This window comes from Ursus americanus, chromosome 12 (assembly GCF_024610735.1).
Source record: "Ursus americanus isolate L20-20 chromosome 12, mUrsAme1.1.p, whole genome shotgun sequence".
Classification (NCBI taxonomy): Eukaryota; Metazoa; Chordata; class Mammalia; order Carnivora; family Ursidae; genus Ursus; species Ursus americanus.
In genome coordinates this window covers 39727365-39744826 of record NC_142138.1, presented here as the reverse complement: position 1 = coordinate 39744826, position 17462 = coordinate 39727365, and the positions used below count along the sequence as shown (strand labels likewise).

At 41.9% G+C, this 17462-nt stretch overlaps 1 long non-coding RNA gene across 1 annotated transcript; it reads left to right on the top strand.

Moving 5' to 3' along the window:
* The first annotated feature begins 2393 nt into the window (after positions 1–2393).
* Positions 2394–5992, top strand: LOC148109173 (uncharacterized). Its single transcript, XR_015726204.1, has 3 exons — positions 2394–2585; positions 3854–3942; positions 5764–5992. It is a non-coding gene; the product is annotated as an uncharacterized LOC148109173 (long non-coding RNA).
* Positions 5993–17462: the final 11470 nt, after the last annotated feature.

Sequence of the window (17462 nt, the reverse complement as noted above, 5' to 3'; positions counted from 1 at the left end):
TTCCCTTTCTCTGGTAAAAGTCAAAACATTTTTGAGGCGGTGGCAGTTTATCTACATTATTGTTTTTCCTCCATCAGTCTTTAGGCTTAATCTCATTTGCTTTTATGGATATGGTAACCCTTCTGAATAGCTTTTAACCTTTTAAAAGTTGCCTTGACCCGGAGAGCCTAAAAAATTTTTAATACAATATTGAATAATAAAAATTGAACAATTGAGTGCTTTTCTTACCAGCGGTCTGCATGCAGTGCTCCAGGCCCCAGAGCAGACTTTCGGTCTGAATAAAAAAATTAAAATACCTGTATATAACTTGCTTCTAGCAGAAACCTTCAGCTCTGACCTCTGTTTCATTGGCTCCATTGTTCCTTCTGCCACCACAATATACTGGCTTTCTCTTTTCCGAAGAAAGAGCGTGCTTGCTCCCGCAGCACGTCAGCTTCAAAGGGCTCTTACTTCAAGTGTCCAGCGCATCATTATGGTAAATTTAAGAAATCCTCAGCCTAAGATTGTCTCTTTCAATTGTGTATAATGTAGATAACTTCATGCCTAAATGTTATAAACCAAGCCTTTTGTTGGCTTTGTTGGGTTTTTTTCTCACCATAGTCTCTAGGACATTTTCTATGTTGTGTTTAGTAAGATTCAGGACAAGATGATGATTCACAAACACAACTCAATTTTTTTTTTAAATCTTTGTGTTGTGGAACTTAATTACCAAATTAAAGACAAGATGGCAGTGGAGAAAGGGGTGGGGGGGCCCTCCGGCCCAATGCTAGCGCCCCCCCCCCGGAGTTGGGGGGGGGTTGGGGGGAGGATCGTGGTGAAAGAGGGGATAGAAGGGCCTTCCCTGGGAAGAGCTACCCCCCACCTGGCAGATCCGGCTAGGAGCCACACTCCAGCATCCAGAGCCTGGGAAGCCCTATTGTGCGGGATGTCAGTCAGCTGACATCCTGCCTCCTGCTCTATCTGAGAGGGGGATCTGCATTTTCTAAGCCAGTTGGCATCATGCACCACCAACAGCAACGCACCGCAGGCCTGCGGTATAGACTGTCACCCCATGATAAGTGTACCAGCTCAGTGGTGCAAAGGTTTTCAGATACCCTCCCTTGGGCCATCATTCTCCTCCTCCTCCTCCCCTCTCCCTCACACACACTGAGCATCGGCTCTCAAGTGCCCTTCTCCACATAGTTACAATAACCCATCCCGGCCAGTGATGCTTAAAATTGAACCATGGTTCAGGGGAGCAGTAGGCTCTCCCTGCAAGCACCCTAATGTGTTAAACAGCCATGCCAGGTAGCTCTCTCCCTTCTCAGAATCAACTACTTATAGAGACCATCTGTCAGTGGAAGTTAGTTTTTATGCAAGTTCCCGAACCTAGCGTCTGAAGGATGAACAAACTCGTACACATATAGTTTTCCTCCAAGAGCAGCATCTCCCTAATGGTCCTCTCAAGCTGCCTGCTTCCACCGTGGGCCTAGAAACGGGAGAGGAGGCCAGGTTTTGGAACCTGTCTGGTGACCGAGCATGTCCCTCCAACATGACCACGTTTGTACAGCTGAGGCTTGACATGCGGGGCTCTTTAGACGGTTGGAATTATTTCATTTGGCACCACGATCGCCTCAAATGATACATATTTTCAGGGAAAGAAACACTGCGAAAGTAAACTTGAACCAATAGGGACATTTATTCTCCAGGTTTAAAATTAATTTCCTGTATTTCTCTGGCTTTAAAAAAATTCTATTGGAACTGCAACTTTATGAGAAGAAAAATCAGAAACTATTTCTTTTACATGGAGCCCAGTATCAGATGAAATGGAAATGTAAGGATTTCCTTAGCGTTAACCCACTGGAATTCTCCAGCTGAGAACTGAGGTCTGCAGGCTGTTTTAGGTTAAGACCTTGCTCCACTCCATGTTAGGTAATCAGATGTCATTTAGGCAAAATAAATGAGAAGTACTCAAGGAATCAGAAGAGGTGAAAGAGCAGAATCTGGTTTGGATAAAAGTTTAATTCTTCAGTTCCAAGAGGCATAGCCCTCGAAGATGCTGCGCAAAGTCAGACAGGAGTGGCCGAGTAATGAAGATGGATGCAGCTTGTTATCAGCAAGCCGTTTACTAGGGCTTGACGTAACCTTAAACATTGCAGATAGCTCCATGGCACTTGCCACTAAACCCCTAATTAATGAATAGCAGGCCCTAAATTAACAATGTGCATTTACAGATGAATTCTGGGCACTCATTAAAGGATGTTCGCATACCAGGCAGCAACTGTTGGCTTCTCCCTGCTGCCTTGCTCCTTCACGGGGCGTCTGGGGAGGCGTTACCACCGGGCTTTCCTGTCTGCTAGGCCTCGAGCCCAGCCTGGAGCAGAAAGGGACACCGTTCTCAGGACGGATGCGGGGCAAGGGGATGCGAGCTCAGCTTTGAGCCGGAACACCTGTGCTGCCATTTTTAGGCGCTCCGAAACAATCTCATACGGAGCCGGTGCTGCCAATAAAAGTTAAAAAAAAGGAAAAAGAAAAAAAAGTTTGAATCCTAACCAACGCTGCCAGGGAAGGAATGAGACTCCTCGGAGAGCAGCCCCACAGTCCAGGTTCGTGGGCGGGCTGGAATGCACTCCGGGGCGGAGGGTTTAGACAATGTGTAGATTTGTTTGGCCAAAGCTTCATTAATAAACAATTAAGAGCTTGTGGGGAGGGAGCCGGGGTCTGGCTGCAGCCGTCCCCAAGGCCCTTGCACGGAAGCGGGAGGCCCAGCCCGAGGGCCGGGAGCCGGGGCGCTGTGGCCGGAGCCAACCCAAAAGGCTTTCTGCAGCAAACGGTAGCCAAGCTAATTATCTAGCACCTTCTGTGGGGGGTTTGCCTCTGGATTTCGAGGAATAAAATGGGGAGCGGCGGGCTTGTAATGTAACAAGGATGTAGCCCCCGTGTGGGAAGGTGTATATGTGACTATTAAATAATACTACCTTCAAGTCGCGCAGAAGTAAAATAAAGATGGAAGCCAAGTATGAGTAAGGAATTGGAAAGTAAATTAAGTGGAAAAGAAGCATTTTTTCAACTTTAGTGGGAGGCAGCAATAAAAAAAAAAAGGTTCTTGCAAAGCTAGGGTGAGGAGGAGAATGGATTTAAGGGGAGAGGGTGTTCAGCAAACGTCTCCCTTCCAGTCATGTCGGCTCTGGCTACAGTCCTGAGGCGGGGCCCTTCTGTTGGGAAGGGAAAGCATCTGAGGTTTCTGAGCGGTCACTCTCCGGAAGCATCCACGCTGAACAGAGCACAGCTGCCTGCCCGCCGAGGGCACAGGGCAGACGCTGTGGAACAGCCCGGGCAGAGTCCCTGCGCTGCAGTGCCAAGGTCCATGTATGGTCAAAAGCAAAGGCATTCTCTTGTTTCTATGGGTCATTCCCACATCGGGCTTTTCAGATTTGGGTTTGTGTACATTTGAGGACTGGTATTCCTATGGCCCCGTGGAGGCAGTATAAAAGCAAACCGGTTGCCAAAGTAGAAAACAAAAACAAAACCCAAAACACCCAAATTCTTAATTTGAAAATGCCAAAGGGACTTGTGTTGGGGTGGGGGCCAGGGGATGGGGGTGAAGTACTCTCCACGACTGCCACTAAGTATTCCTAAGTAATTACTGGGTAGGAATTGAACTGAAGGGTGGGGGGGGGGGGGAACAGGTGTTTCCCTTTTCCCAAGGGCATTTCTCATTTATTATATATCTAGTCAAAAGTTTCTTTTTGAGCAGACTTTGTCACATCCAGCCAAACAGCCGCTGTGTGAAAAAAGCACCTTAAGCAATCATTTTAAGAGCTGCCCTCATTCCACATTGTGTGACTGAATACAAATCCTTTATTCTTCCCAGTTTGATGATGAAATGGAGATTTAACCTCTGCTTGCCATCATTATCAGTTCACTGAGTTCCTGAGTATAAACCACAAAGCTCCTGAAAATGTAAGTTACTGGATGTTTGCCCTCGCCCCATTCCCCCCCACGCCCAAAGCAATCCAAATACAGAGCTTACTGGGAGGGGAGAAGATCAATAGGGAACACTTTCTTATTACAACATTCCCCTGGATTTCTCAGAACTCTATCCATAGTGGATTTCTAGTCCCAGTGGTCATACAATTAGGAAAAAAAAGTAGACTTCAGACAATAAAAGAGAATGAGCAAAGGACAGACACGAATCACAGTATCTTTTCCTACCTCCATTATAAGCTGTATAACCCAGCGCATCATGGCATATGTGTGTAGGCCACATTTCCTCGGGTTTCAAAAGCCTGATGGCTCAATCAAAAATGTATGTCACAATAAAGCAACAAAAGACCTGTCCTTTACACAACCCTCACTGGCAACATCTCGAGATTCCCTTGTCCGTTTTCTGATTCAAGGGGTCCCTGGAGTATGTCTCACGTGTGTCCCAGATCACTGCCAGTGTCCTCTGCTTCCATTTTATGGCATTTCCTCAACTTTCTGTCACTCCGGACTCCTAGAATGACACTCCAGATGTTAAAATTGACATCAGTCTTCTAGCCAAATATTTCCATCCCGACATAATCTCTTTTAAGAGTGTGACCTTGGCCTGGGGAAGCTTTTCTGGACCTAAATAAAAGGAGCCCATTCTTCCTCCATCCAACATATTATCTAGGAAGTTAAAGGCTGGCCATTTATTCTTGGGAAGGTCTACTCCTTGGGGGGGGGGGCAAGTCATCAACTTCAGCCTAACAGCTATCAGTCCTTTCCTCTGTCCAAAGAAAGCTTCACCAGCTAATTTCACAAACCCAGAAAAACATGTCTAGGTATGCCCATATATACAGTGGAGACCCTCACTCTGTGATCCTCGAATACATGTGATTAGGTGAAATAATTTTTCTAAGAATGTTGTTACGACATATAGGATATTATATTGACCCAGTTGTCAGCCTTATCCTGTAAGACCAGTGTTTTTGTAGGACTGCCTCTTGTATTAAGGAAATTCTATTTGCTATAACAAAAGAACCCCAAAAGGCATTAGTTGATAAAATATAACAGTTTATTTCTCACTTGAAAAACCCCAGAATGGGAGCTTTTTCAGGAAAATAATCCAGGGTCCCAGACTCATTCCACATTATAGTTCCACTGTCTTTAACACATGGCCCCCAAGGTCACCATGCTCTTTGACATCAAACAGAGAAGGGCAAAGAGAGGCACACTGTTTCTTTTTTTTTTTTTTTTTAGCATAAATACAATCATTTATTTGTCTCAGATGTCCAGAGTGCCTCCTACCTGCCAGACAGGGTGCACTGGGAGAGGTCAACCTCTTTTTTTTTTTTTTTTAATTAATAATGATTTTTTATTATATTATGTTAGTCACCATACAGTACATCCCCGGTTTTCGATGCAAGGCTCGATGATTCATTAGTTGCGTATAACACCCAGAGGCACACTGTTTCTTAATGCCCTTGACTCAGCATCAACACACTGCATACAATCGTTGGTGAAAACAATTACATAATCCCTCCTTGATATAAGGGGTGGGGAGCTAAAAATATAATCCATGGCTGGGAAATCATTTGCAGTTGATAACTCTACACCATGTAAGAGGAGCACAAATGTTGAGCAAAGCCAAGCACTTCTGCCAGAATACTAGGCTGATTTTATACACGCACACACACACACATGCATATGTATTTGCATATATATACTACATATTGTTCATATGCATATAAACAAAAGAACTATGGCAGTATATATTCAATTTCAATTTTCCCTTATTTTGAACTTTTTGTGTTCCAGGTGTATTACCCTATTTAGTTCTTGCCATAAGCCTAAAATGAGACAGGTGCACTTTCCAAAAAGAGGAAGTATGGACTCTTGAGAAAACTGTTGAAGGATAAACATGAGTTGGAGAAGATGATATCAATGGGAAAGATAGAGTGAGGCCTCCAAAACTCTGCTCCATCATAAAGCAAAAACAATACCAGCAAAAAATTGTCAGAATCAAATTTTTCAAAACTCTGGAAATTAACCAAAGGCTTGGAATAAAGAGTGTTTCCTAAAAAAAAAAAAGAAAGAAAGAAAGAAAGAAGAGAAAAGAAAAAGAAAACAGCTGAATCTCCATAAGAAAAAGAAGCTTTGTGGTATGATAACTTGTCCTATTCCCATCCCACTCTCCTCAGTGCTGATGTAAACTTGAAAACCAACAACCCCACAATTAGAGTAAAAACCAGCAGCCTAGCAGCCACTGAAGGGGTCCCAGTGAACTGTCATTATTTTACCAGTCTGCCAGTTTCCTGAAAACCCCCACTTGAAGGATTATCTTTGTTGGACCTGACTCAGAGCTCACTTAGGGTGAAAAGCCTTGTGTTTGTCAAAAACAATCAACAGCAATTGTATAACATTGCAGTTACCTGAGGTAGTGATAATAATTGGGACACATTTTCAGAAGGTAAACAAAAAAACTTAAAAATCTTGGAAATGAAATGTTCATTGCAGCTTTAAAAATGCTGACATTTTTCTGGATATCTGGAAATTCGTGTGCATGTATAGAGCTGTTCACATCTCTAGATAAGAGCTGAGAAGGCCCTAAACTCACATGTCTGGTTAATCCTGAGGCTCTCTGGAAGTAAGATGCAAAGACTAATGTAGAGTTGTAGACCTCTAACCTGAGTGTTGAAGATGGATCCCAATATACATGCAAAGCCCTTCAGCAAAGGCTGGGAGACTTACTGGTTCCAGGTATTTAAGAAAATCTCTTCCTAATCATTAAGTTTCTACTAAGCTAACTGAACAGAGGCTGCCAGTGGCTAAACATGACAAATAAAACAAATTTTAAAAATCAGTTCAAGAGGGTCACTAAGTAGACAAACAACAACGAATTCTGGGTCTGATTTCCAGAGTTGCGATGTTGTATTATTTTTAAACGTCTATTTTTCAACAAAGTTGTGAAACACGCAAAAGAAAAAATATCAAGAGAAACTGTCCCTGAGGAAGTCCAGATGTTAGACTTAGCAGACAAAGACTTTAAATCAGATATTTTAAATATATTCAAAAAACTAAAGGACACCACATCAAAAGAACTAAAGAAAAGTATGAGAATGATGGTCTCACCATACAGAAAATATCAATAAAGAGATATTTCTACTTTGAAAGCACAAATAGAAATTCCGCAGTTGAAAAGTGCAATAATTGAAATAAAAAATTCACTAAAAGGGGATCAATATCATATTTGAATTGGCAGAAGAAAGCATCAGTGGACTTGATGATTGAGATTATCCAGTCTGAAGAACAGAAAGAAAAAAGAAGGGAGGAAAATGAGCAGTCTCAGATACTTAGTCGCACACTGAAAAGGGTATCAACATATGCAAAATGGGAGTCTAGTAGGAGAGAGAAAGGAGCAGAAAAAAATATTTGAAGAAATAATGGCCCAAACTCCCCAAATATGATGAAAAACATTAACCCATGCATCCTAGAAGCTCAATCCCACAAATAGGATAAAACTCAAAGGGATCCACACCTAGATATACTGCAATGAAATTTTTGAAACACCTTGAGAAAATCTTGAAAGCAGTAAGAGTGAAGTGATGCATCATGTATAAGGAATCACCATTTAGATGTACATCTGATTTTTTAAATAAAATACCATGGAGGCCAGAAGGAAGTGAGATAACATATTCAAAGTGCTGGGGGAGGGGGGACTTACCAAGCAATAATTCTATATCCAGGAAGATATTCCTTCAGAAATAAAGGAAAAACCAAAACATTCCCAAATGAACAAAGCAGAATTTGTCACTAGCTGACATGTCCTACAAGAAATACTAAAGAGAATCCTTTATGACAAAAAAAAGAGGACACTAGACAGTAAAACAAATCCACATGAAAAAATGGAGAGCACTGGTAAGGGTAACTACATAGATAAATATAAAAAAACAGTATAAATTTATTTTCTGTTTGTAACTCTTTTCTTCTATAAGATTTAAAAGAAAACTGCATAAGGAAATAATTATAGCTGTTATTAGAGAAATAATATATAAAGATGTCATTTGTATGACAATAATATGACAAAGGAGAGGGCCAGAAATGTAGCTAGGTATAAAGATTTTGTATACTGTTGAAATTAAGTTGGTATTCCTACAAACTAAATTGTGATAAATTATGATGTTAGTTGTAATCCTCATGGCAACCATTAGGAAAATAACTAAAGATATAGTAAAAGAAACAACAAGGGGATTAAGATGCCTTACCAGAAAATATTTAACACAGACATCATTAATGGAAAAACTGGGAACAAGAAAGACATGATATATAGAAAACAAATAGAAAAATGGCAGACATCAATCTTACCTTATTGGTAATTACATTAAATGCAAATAGATTAAACACTCCAATAAAAAAAAAAGGATCAGAATAGATTTTATAAAGCATGATCCAACTATATGCTGTCTACAAGTGACAGACGTTAGATTCAAAGATGGAAATAGGCTAAAAGTAAAAATATGAAGAAAGATATTATATACAAATAGCAACCAGAAGAGAGTTAGTGTGGCAATGCTAATATCAGACAAAATAGACTTTAAGACAAAAGTCGTTCCTACAGACAAAGAAGCACACTTTAAAATAACAAAAACATCAATCCATCAAGATGACATAATTTTAAACATTATATACCTAACAATAGAAAACCAAAATCTATAAAGCAAAAATATATTTCATTCTTTGTTGTGGCTGAATAATATCCACTGCATGGATATGACACATTTTGCTTATTATGTAACACATGAATCTTGAAACCATTATGCTCAGTGAAAGAAGCCAGACACAAAAGGCCTTGTATTGTATAATTCCATGAATATGAAGTGTCCACATTAGGCAAATCCATAGAGATAGAAAACAGATTTGTGATCACAGGAGTTGTAGAGGGGGGAAATGGGTAGTGATTTCTAAGGGGTACAGGTTTGTAAAAATCTTAGAACTATATCAGTGCTTTCCTTTTTATGTATTCTAGGTGAAAAAGAACCACGTAGTGAAAAAAATAAAAAAAACAAAAAACAAGCAAACCAACTTCAGTGTCAGACATACTTGCAATCAAATCTCCACTCACCTCTAACCCATGATGTGTCTATGAGAAATATTATGTTAAAATGCATTATAATTTTTAAATTGATAAAACCCACATACTTCAAAATCTTTATTTGGACTTTGATATTTGTATTAGTATTCTTTGTTGCTGCAAAAGAAATTACCACAGACTTAGAGGCTTAAAACCACACAAAGTTGTTATCTCACAGTTTCCGTAGGGTCAGGGGTCAAGCATTGGTGAGGTGGGTCTTCTGCTCAGGGTGTCACCAGGCTAGAATCAAGGTGTCAACAGGAGCTGCAGATCTCATTCGGGGCTCAGAGTCCTCTTCCACGTTAACTGGAAGAATTCAGTTCCTTGAGATTCTAGAACTGAGGCCTTCAACTCCTAGAGGCTCCACCCTTCTCTACCATGTGGACTGCTCCACAACATGGAAGTTCCTTTTTTCACAGTTAATAGAAAAGCATCTCTTGCTTTTTCTGATCCTGATTTCTAGACTCCATTTTAAATGACTCCTATAATTAGGTCAGGTCCATCCACGATAATCCTTCTCTTGATGAACTTAGAATCAACTGACTGGGGATCTTAATCACAACTGTAAAATCCATTAATCTTTACCATACCATGTAACCAGTCAAGGGAGTGACTATCTCATCATCTTCACAGGTCCAGCCTGCACTCAAGGGGAGAGGAATATACCAGGTATGGGTTGCTGGGGTTATCTTAGAATTCTACCTACTACGAGTAGACTGTTCCATGTATGTCAACCATGTATGGGGCTTGCTAAGTTATGAGTATATGCAAGCATGGTCACTGTTTGGACACCATTTGGGGAGACTTAGTCGAGCCATACACCATCAGAGCTAGACTCTGCCTAAGTACGGGACCTAATTGTAGCTTCTAAAGCTGACTGCCCATCAGAACAACCTGGAAATTTTCTCCTAGAAGTTCTGATTCAATATCAAAGCTGATACCCCTCTCTAAACACACACACACACACACACACACACACACACACACACACACACGCATCCATGTTTTTGAGAATTTCCAGATGAACAGTAAGGTTGAGAGTCTAATACTCTAGAAGCCGCAATTAATGGAGAAAAATAAAAACAGTACTATGAGTAAAGCCTATGTGGGCTTGTTAAATAATTAAATTTATACACATACATAACTAGTTATAATATTTAATTTAATCACCAATTCTTCCTCACTTTTTATTCATGGGGAAAACAAATTATAGCATAGAAGAGGAAACTTGTGGTTTAAATGCCAAACGTACTTGAATTCAAAGGTCCACTCCACTTGCAACTCATTTGTAATCTCCATAAATCACTCAAGCTCTCAGTTTCAAGTTCCTCACCAATAATGTGGGGATATCAGTACCTGTGTCACTCAGATCTCAGGAGATGGCAAGGATGAAAGGGTCTGGCAAACCTTCTAAACACATGTTGCTAGAGGAAAATCGGAGTCTTTCTTCTACAGTCTCCTTGACTTTGGGCCACAGCAATTCCTTGTGTCCTTCCTGGGAGCATCCTGGGAGAGCTGGTCCTCCTGTCCCCATATTTTGGGAAAGGCAAGGAAAGCTTTCCAAAACAGGACTGCCCCTTTCTCTCAGGCTGCCTTCCATTCCCACTGTTCAGCCTCCCCTCTGTGGGATCTGCCTGACGGGGAAAGAGCCGTCTGTACATCTTTGCCCAGTAAAGGTTGTCTGGAGGTGGACGGTGTATGTTCCCTAGAAATTTTTAATACCGTATAACACTCCTCCCTCACATTGCACAATACATAAATTGGGCACGCATGGCCAATTGCAGCATAAAATACCACCCCAGCACCCACGACATCATACTACCCTTTGCACCCACCCACCTGGTGAGTCGTGATCCGCAACGCCTCAGAACCAGCTCACTGCCCCTGGCTTGCCCAGGGCTTTGCACCCAATACTTCACTTCTCCTGCCAGCGGGAGGGTTAGGAAAGGCAGGACAAGGGGTCTGGCCTGATGGAAAGGGAAATACAGACTTCCTCATAAAATCAGGACCATTAACATTTAAGCTTTCATTTTCTCAAACTTTCAAATAATAATACCTATTTTATCTAACTTAAAGGATTGTTCAGAGCATGAAGTGAGATAGTAGATGTCAGATGCAGTTTGTAATCTCTGAGGCACTCGATAGTCACATTTTAAGGGCATGATCTCAAAGTAGGTCAAATAACATTCGGAGGGACTGAGTCTCATTCCCTCAAACCTGTTCCATGTGTCATACTATGCAGTTATCGTTAATTGTGCATGTGTCACACTATTGGACTAGAAGCTCCTTCAGATCAGGGATGTCTTGTTTGTTCAGAATTCTGGCTTTGAGTAGAGCAGGACCATGATCTGAGGGACAGGAGGGGAGATGCGTATTTGTCTATAATGTATCGCCCAGAGCCGTGACATAGCATAAGAATGAAAACCCCAGGAGGGCAGGGAATTTTATCTCTTTAGTTTATTGCTGTATCTCCAGTACTTTACAACAGTGACTGATACAGTTAACATTCAATAACTATTTGTTGAGCAAATGAATAAGCCAGTGTTTGCTGGATTGAGTTACAATAAGGTAAGTTTTGATAGAATAAAATGGCAGCTGCCTTCCTCTCTAGGAGGGGAGCAAGCAAGGCTGGATGAGGCAAAGGTCAGAGTCTTAGAGGTGTTCTCTGTGTGTGCTCTTCTCTCATCCTCTCAGAATGGCTCTCTTTCACCCGGTCTGCCCCTTTACATCTCTCTAATATTCCTCACCCCCCACACTTCATCCTGTCCTGTGACTGCTCAAAACCCTTGCTCGGACCCTAGCCTGGGCCTCCCCATTTATGCTCCCAAATTGCCTTCACTCTCCAGTTCCTTCCATTCACCACTTCCGCATCAGCCTTCCTGCCCTGATAGGTCACAGCAGCCTGAGAAGTTGCACTCATACATTGTAAGAAGAGTGTAGCTGCTTCTGTGTTTTTGTCTCCTGTTTCTTGAGTCGCCTCTCTGCCAGGGCCCCAGGGCCCCTCCCCCAAACTTCCATAGTAAACTCACTTCTGCCTCATCATTTGCTACTTACCACCTACCTCATTGGAGGTATATTATATTAGTCAGGGTTCTCCAAAGAAACAGAAGCAACAGGGTATAGATATATAGAGATAGATAGATAGATAGATAGATAGATAGATAGATAGATAGATAGATAAAGAGATTTATTATAAGGAATTGGCTCACATGATAGTGGAGGCCCAGAAGTCCCAAGATCTGCAGTCAGCACCTGGGGACCCAGGAGAGCCAATGGTAAAGTTCCAGTCTGAAGGTTAGAAGGCTTGAGACCCAGGAAGGGCTGATGTTTCACTTTGAGTCTGAAGGCTGGCAAAAGCTGGTGTCTCAGTTCAAAAGGGGGTCAGGCAGGAAGAATTCTCTCTTACTCAGGGAGGGCTTAGCCTTTTTGCTCTATTGGTGCCTTCAACTGATTGGATATGGCCCACCCACATTAGAAAGAGCAATCTGCTTTACTCAGTCTTATGAGTCAAATGTTAATTCCAAAACACCCACACAGACACACCCAGAATAGTGTTTGACCAAATATGTAGGTACCCCACGGCCCAGTGAAGTTGACTCATAAAATGAACCATCACAGTTGTACAATTGTCACCTTAGTCACATACTAAGCCCTAAAATAAGCTTCTCTGAAGCATATATTTTCTTTCTGTCTTCTAGAATTAAAGGACGGCCCTCACAGGGCAAGTGCTGTGAAAAGGAAGAGGTTCACCACCCCCAGCCTCCGCCTTGTCTCACTTCCCAAGCCTGGGGCACCAAAACTGACTTGAGGCAGAATTGCACCTTCCCTAAAATGAACCTCCTAAAGCCTGCCAGGAAGAACTGCTGGAGCTACAGCCTCTTTTGTTCTCCTTCCGGCTCACTCCGCAGCCACTCTTATGAATGCTGACATCGTACCTAAAGTATACTCACTCTTTGCTTTGATGTAACTTACCATGGCTGCCTGATGGCCAGCCAGCCCAGTCACCAATATTCATGCCATTAAATGTGCCAAATAAATATCATTGTAAGTCTGATTTAGTACTAAACCCTGTGATCAAGTTGAAAAGACATGGGACAAATCATCAGAAGACTTGAGTTTGTATTCTGACACCACCCCTTACTAGAAATTTAAAAAATGAACAAAACACTTCAATTCATGGAGCCCAGTGTTCTGATGTGTTTCTTTATCTACCATGCGGCACCATTGTGAGTGTCAATGAAATCGGGGTCAGTCTTGGTAATGGAAGTTCTTGCTAAGCGATAATATTATGTATTGTTACGTACTATTTTTTAATACTATGATGTACTGTTAAATGCTAATAGTATGTGCTGTTAAATTATTTTCCATCTTCACAATTTGCTGTTTTTTATAACCTTCCACTCATTACTTTAAAAATAAATAAATAAAAAGCTTTAAAAGGCCTCTGAAAGACAGGAGCTTCAAACAAACTCTGCTATAACGCCCCAGGAATCAAATCGAAAAGGACGGAAGGAAATATACCCAAACTTCAGGAGATGCAAAAATCAAAGAGCAGAAAGGGCTGTGCATAACTGCAACTAATAGGAAGTGCATTGTCCTTGGAGGAGGCATTTCGTTCACCATAGCAGGACAGAGATACTGTGCTTTAAGAAAGGCCTTCATTTATCATAAAAATGATATCCGGTATCATGCGGACCAGCTGTGAGGCTCTCCAAGGGTGAAAAAGACAGGACAAATTGTGTCCAAGTGTCGAGGGAGAGAGGGTCACAACTCTTCCAGGGCAGCCGCGGCGCCGTTGGGCAGCAACAACAAAACGGCCTTGACTCAAATGCCGGCAAAGCAAAGGTGGGGTCATGTCAGAAGGTGTATACAGGGAAAATTCATATCTCTGCTTTATAATGGATGTTCTCTTATACTCAAAAAGCTTTGGTGAATTATGAAAGACATTTATCAGATATTAGAAAAATTCCAACATTGGAAAAATTTATCACCATTTATCAGAGGCTTGAAGCTACAATGTATTTTTCACTATGTGATATGGAAACACATGTGCAGTGAGTGGGTGGGTTTCCGGTGCAACACCAAACCCACACTGTCCTACGAGTAATTGGATTCAGCCGAATACAGGACAGTGCATTCCAGGTCACTGAGCATCTTAAAGCTAGAAACAAAACTCGTTCCAAATGGTGCTTAAACCCAACAATGAGGACTGAAGCCCTCATACCAGATAACTTAACCTTTGGTATCACAATGTGATGGGGCAACAGGCGTGAACATGACCAAGCCAGATGTACCTAACATTCAACCATAAGCGTGATTGACTCCATCTTAGACCTGTTCTCTCAATCTAAACTCGTAGAGACTTTTCACTCTTAATTGCATCTGCTTCTCCATGGCCTGATCAGTCCTTAATTATGTCTAATTGATCTCCATTTGTACCTTTGAATTGCTGAATCACAACCTAATTTAGAAATGCAACAGTGCTCTACATCTCACTGCCTCCTCCGATGCTCCCAACAGTCTTGTGGAAGTGTCGGGCATATCTGGAAAAATACTTTCGATCTCCTCCTCCAAATGAAAAAACTAGGTCAGAGAACAGCTACCCCGGGGTCTAACCACTGCTAAATATCAGAGCTGATAAGGCAGTCCAGTTTTCGTGACTCCCTCGTCCAGTGCTCCTTAAATACAGAAAAGAACTTCTTGGATCTTAGGGCTCTGAGACCCTCACAATGTGCTCCTCTGGGACATCTTGTAATTTCCTCTTCAGGAGCTCCTTAAGAATAGCATAAAGACATATCCAGCTGGAACCATTTACACAAACTGTACAGCCTGGAGGCAGGGGATGGACTTAATGACCCTAGGCTAATCAATTCCTGCTTCCTAACACAAGGAGTGATTGCAAAGTAATGATCCACCAGCCCCAGACAAACATCACAGTTATACGTTAAATGAAGTTTCTGATTCCTCATTCCATGATAAATGTATGGTTAATCCTGATTCCTGATCCATCATAAATTGCTCTTCTCTTCAGGGTCACTAAGTGACATTTGACTGTGAGTTGTAGAGGAAGTTGAGCACAAGAGCTTCAGCCGGAGTGGGTGCAATCTTGTAGGTACTGTAAGTGTTCGCATTAATCTGTTGCCATCTGTCTTTATTTTGCTAACCCACTCAATCGGACACCATAAATGTTAACAGACATAAAAATGCTTTTCTTCAACATTAGGCACACATATCTTTTTGCCTCACCTCCTGAATGTCAGACAGCCCCTGATTACCGTAGGCAATGCCACGATGATCCCCTAGCTCCCTGAAGGGGCTCTGAACAACGATGCCATATAAGGCATTGTTCCAAATCCACCACCGGTTTTTGGAGTCCATTTCAAGGCTCCAGTGCTCCTGTACTTGGCAACAGATTTCTCCCCTTCTTTCAAAGAAAAATCCAGAATGCAACCTTTAGCTCATCCTCTAAGAATGTGGACTCAAGCTGGGGTGGTGAAGGTTAAGCCAAATGCTTTTTATTCTGTCAAGCAGATCGTGATGGAGATAGCTATACTCCTACCTCTGTCCCCCACCATCCTACACATCAAAAATCAGAAAAGACCCTGTGTTCTTGCTACTATCTAGTATATGGAAAAGCCATTCATTTGATGATTTGAGTAAAAAGGTTCTGAACAAGAGCCTTGCCCTATAATTTCTAAGAAATCTGCCATCTCTGGGCCATTCAGGGCTCTCTTTGAAGTCTTTATCACCCTAATTTACTTTGGCAACTTTTGAAAGGACTGAATAATCTTAGAAGTCTATTTTGCGGAGACCTTTTATCTGCATTGTAGTGGATGCTGTGGTGTACCGCCCAAACCTACCCTCTGGGACTGAGACACTCATTCCCTCAGCCGCTGACGGTGTTGACCACCTACAACTCTCAGCTGAGTGTCTCTCTAGGACTCACTCTAGAAAGTCACCTCACCCAGGGTCATACCCTATCCCTAGGGCCACCCACATCCCATGACTGGTCACTACAAGGCTATAAAGGCCCTGTCCCCTAGTCCCAGTTGAGGACAACTCTGCAGAGGTTGCCCAGCTTCAGAGATCTCCAAAGGGCCCTGTGATGCGGGTCACAGCACTCTGAGCCCTTTGTTGGGATTGTATCACAGTTTGACTTCTCTCTTTCCCCCATCCTATTCCCTTCCGTCCCCACCAAGGCGAGCACTACCCAGCACACCCTCTGAGTCTGCTTCCTGAAGAGCCTGACTTCCAACACGAACGTTTGAAAGACAATGGATTTCTGAACTGGAATCAAACATGCAGCAGTTTGTTGGCTTGTTTTTACTCTTCTCTTCAATAATGACTGATAATTTTGAGCTTTGGGCTAAGAGGGAACCGTCATTCTAGAAAATAGTTTTTGCAGGTGACAAAAGAACATTGTTAAGGCTAGTAAAGAATATGTAAGCGTTACTCTTTCAAACGGAAATAATTTTGTGGTATTAAACACTCTATCATTATGAGTCAATTGCCAAACCTGTTCAGCTGAAATGCAGTTCTCTGTGTGGAAGAAGGTAAAGAAACAACTAATACTCCCCGAGTACACATACTCTTTGTCTGAATTTCCAAAGGTCATTACATTGGGGGTTTCTCTCTCCCACCCTTCTCCTCCTATCTTTGGGGACCAAATCCTGACTGCTGGAGCCAAGTATTTTGATTTTTTTTTTTTTTTGGTAGTAATACAATCAGAAGGGAGGGCAAGCACATCATGCTTGAAAAGCCCAAGAAGTAGCATCTTGCTCCTTAGTCTACTGGCTGTCGGTTATATCTCAGCCGCCAGTCCTCCTGCAAATTGCTCTGGGATCAGAGTGCCTTATTTCTCTTCCCTATTTCCCTCTATCCTATACAATTTGTCATGCCTCTAGACCTATGTTTCTTGCCTCTCTTGGTTGCCTCCATTTATCTCTAGGGATGTTATGAAAACCAAAAATGATTAAAATAGAGGGGGTTTTAATTTTTTTAACCGGAAAACATATATTTCCAATATCACCATTAGAAGGAAGGGAAAGTGATATGAAACTAAGATAATATCCCTAAGTTTCACAACTCCCAAGCTGTTATGAGATATTTTATCACTCTGACCCACAATTACTGTCTGTGTCTATCTGGTTCCTTCAAGAATCCAGTGGGAAGACAAGAAGACTACAGGCCGATTCCAGAATGGTACACTTTTGAAATCATGAACTGTATCAGTGCCCGTTCCTAGATAAAGTAGGAAAGGCCTGAATAAATTGGCACCATTTAGCCAAAATACTTACATATCTCTTTGGTGACCATGGTATGTTACTTCAGTTTTTGTAAATGGTTGCTTAGTTATAAGTCCATAATTTTAAAATTCACCCATAAA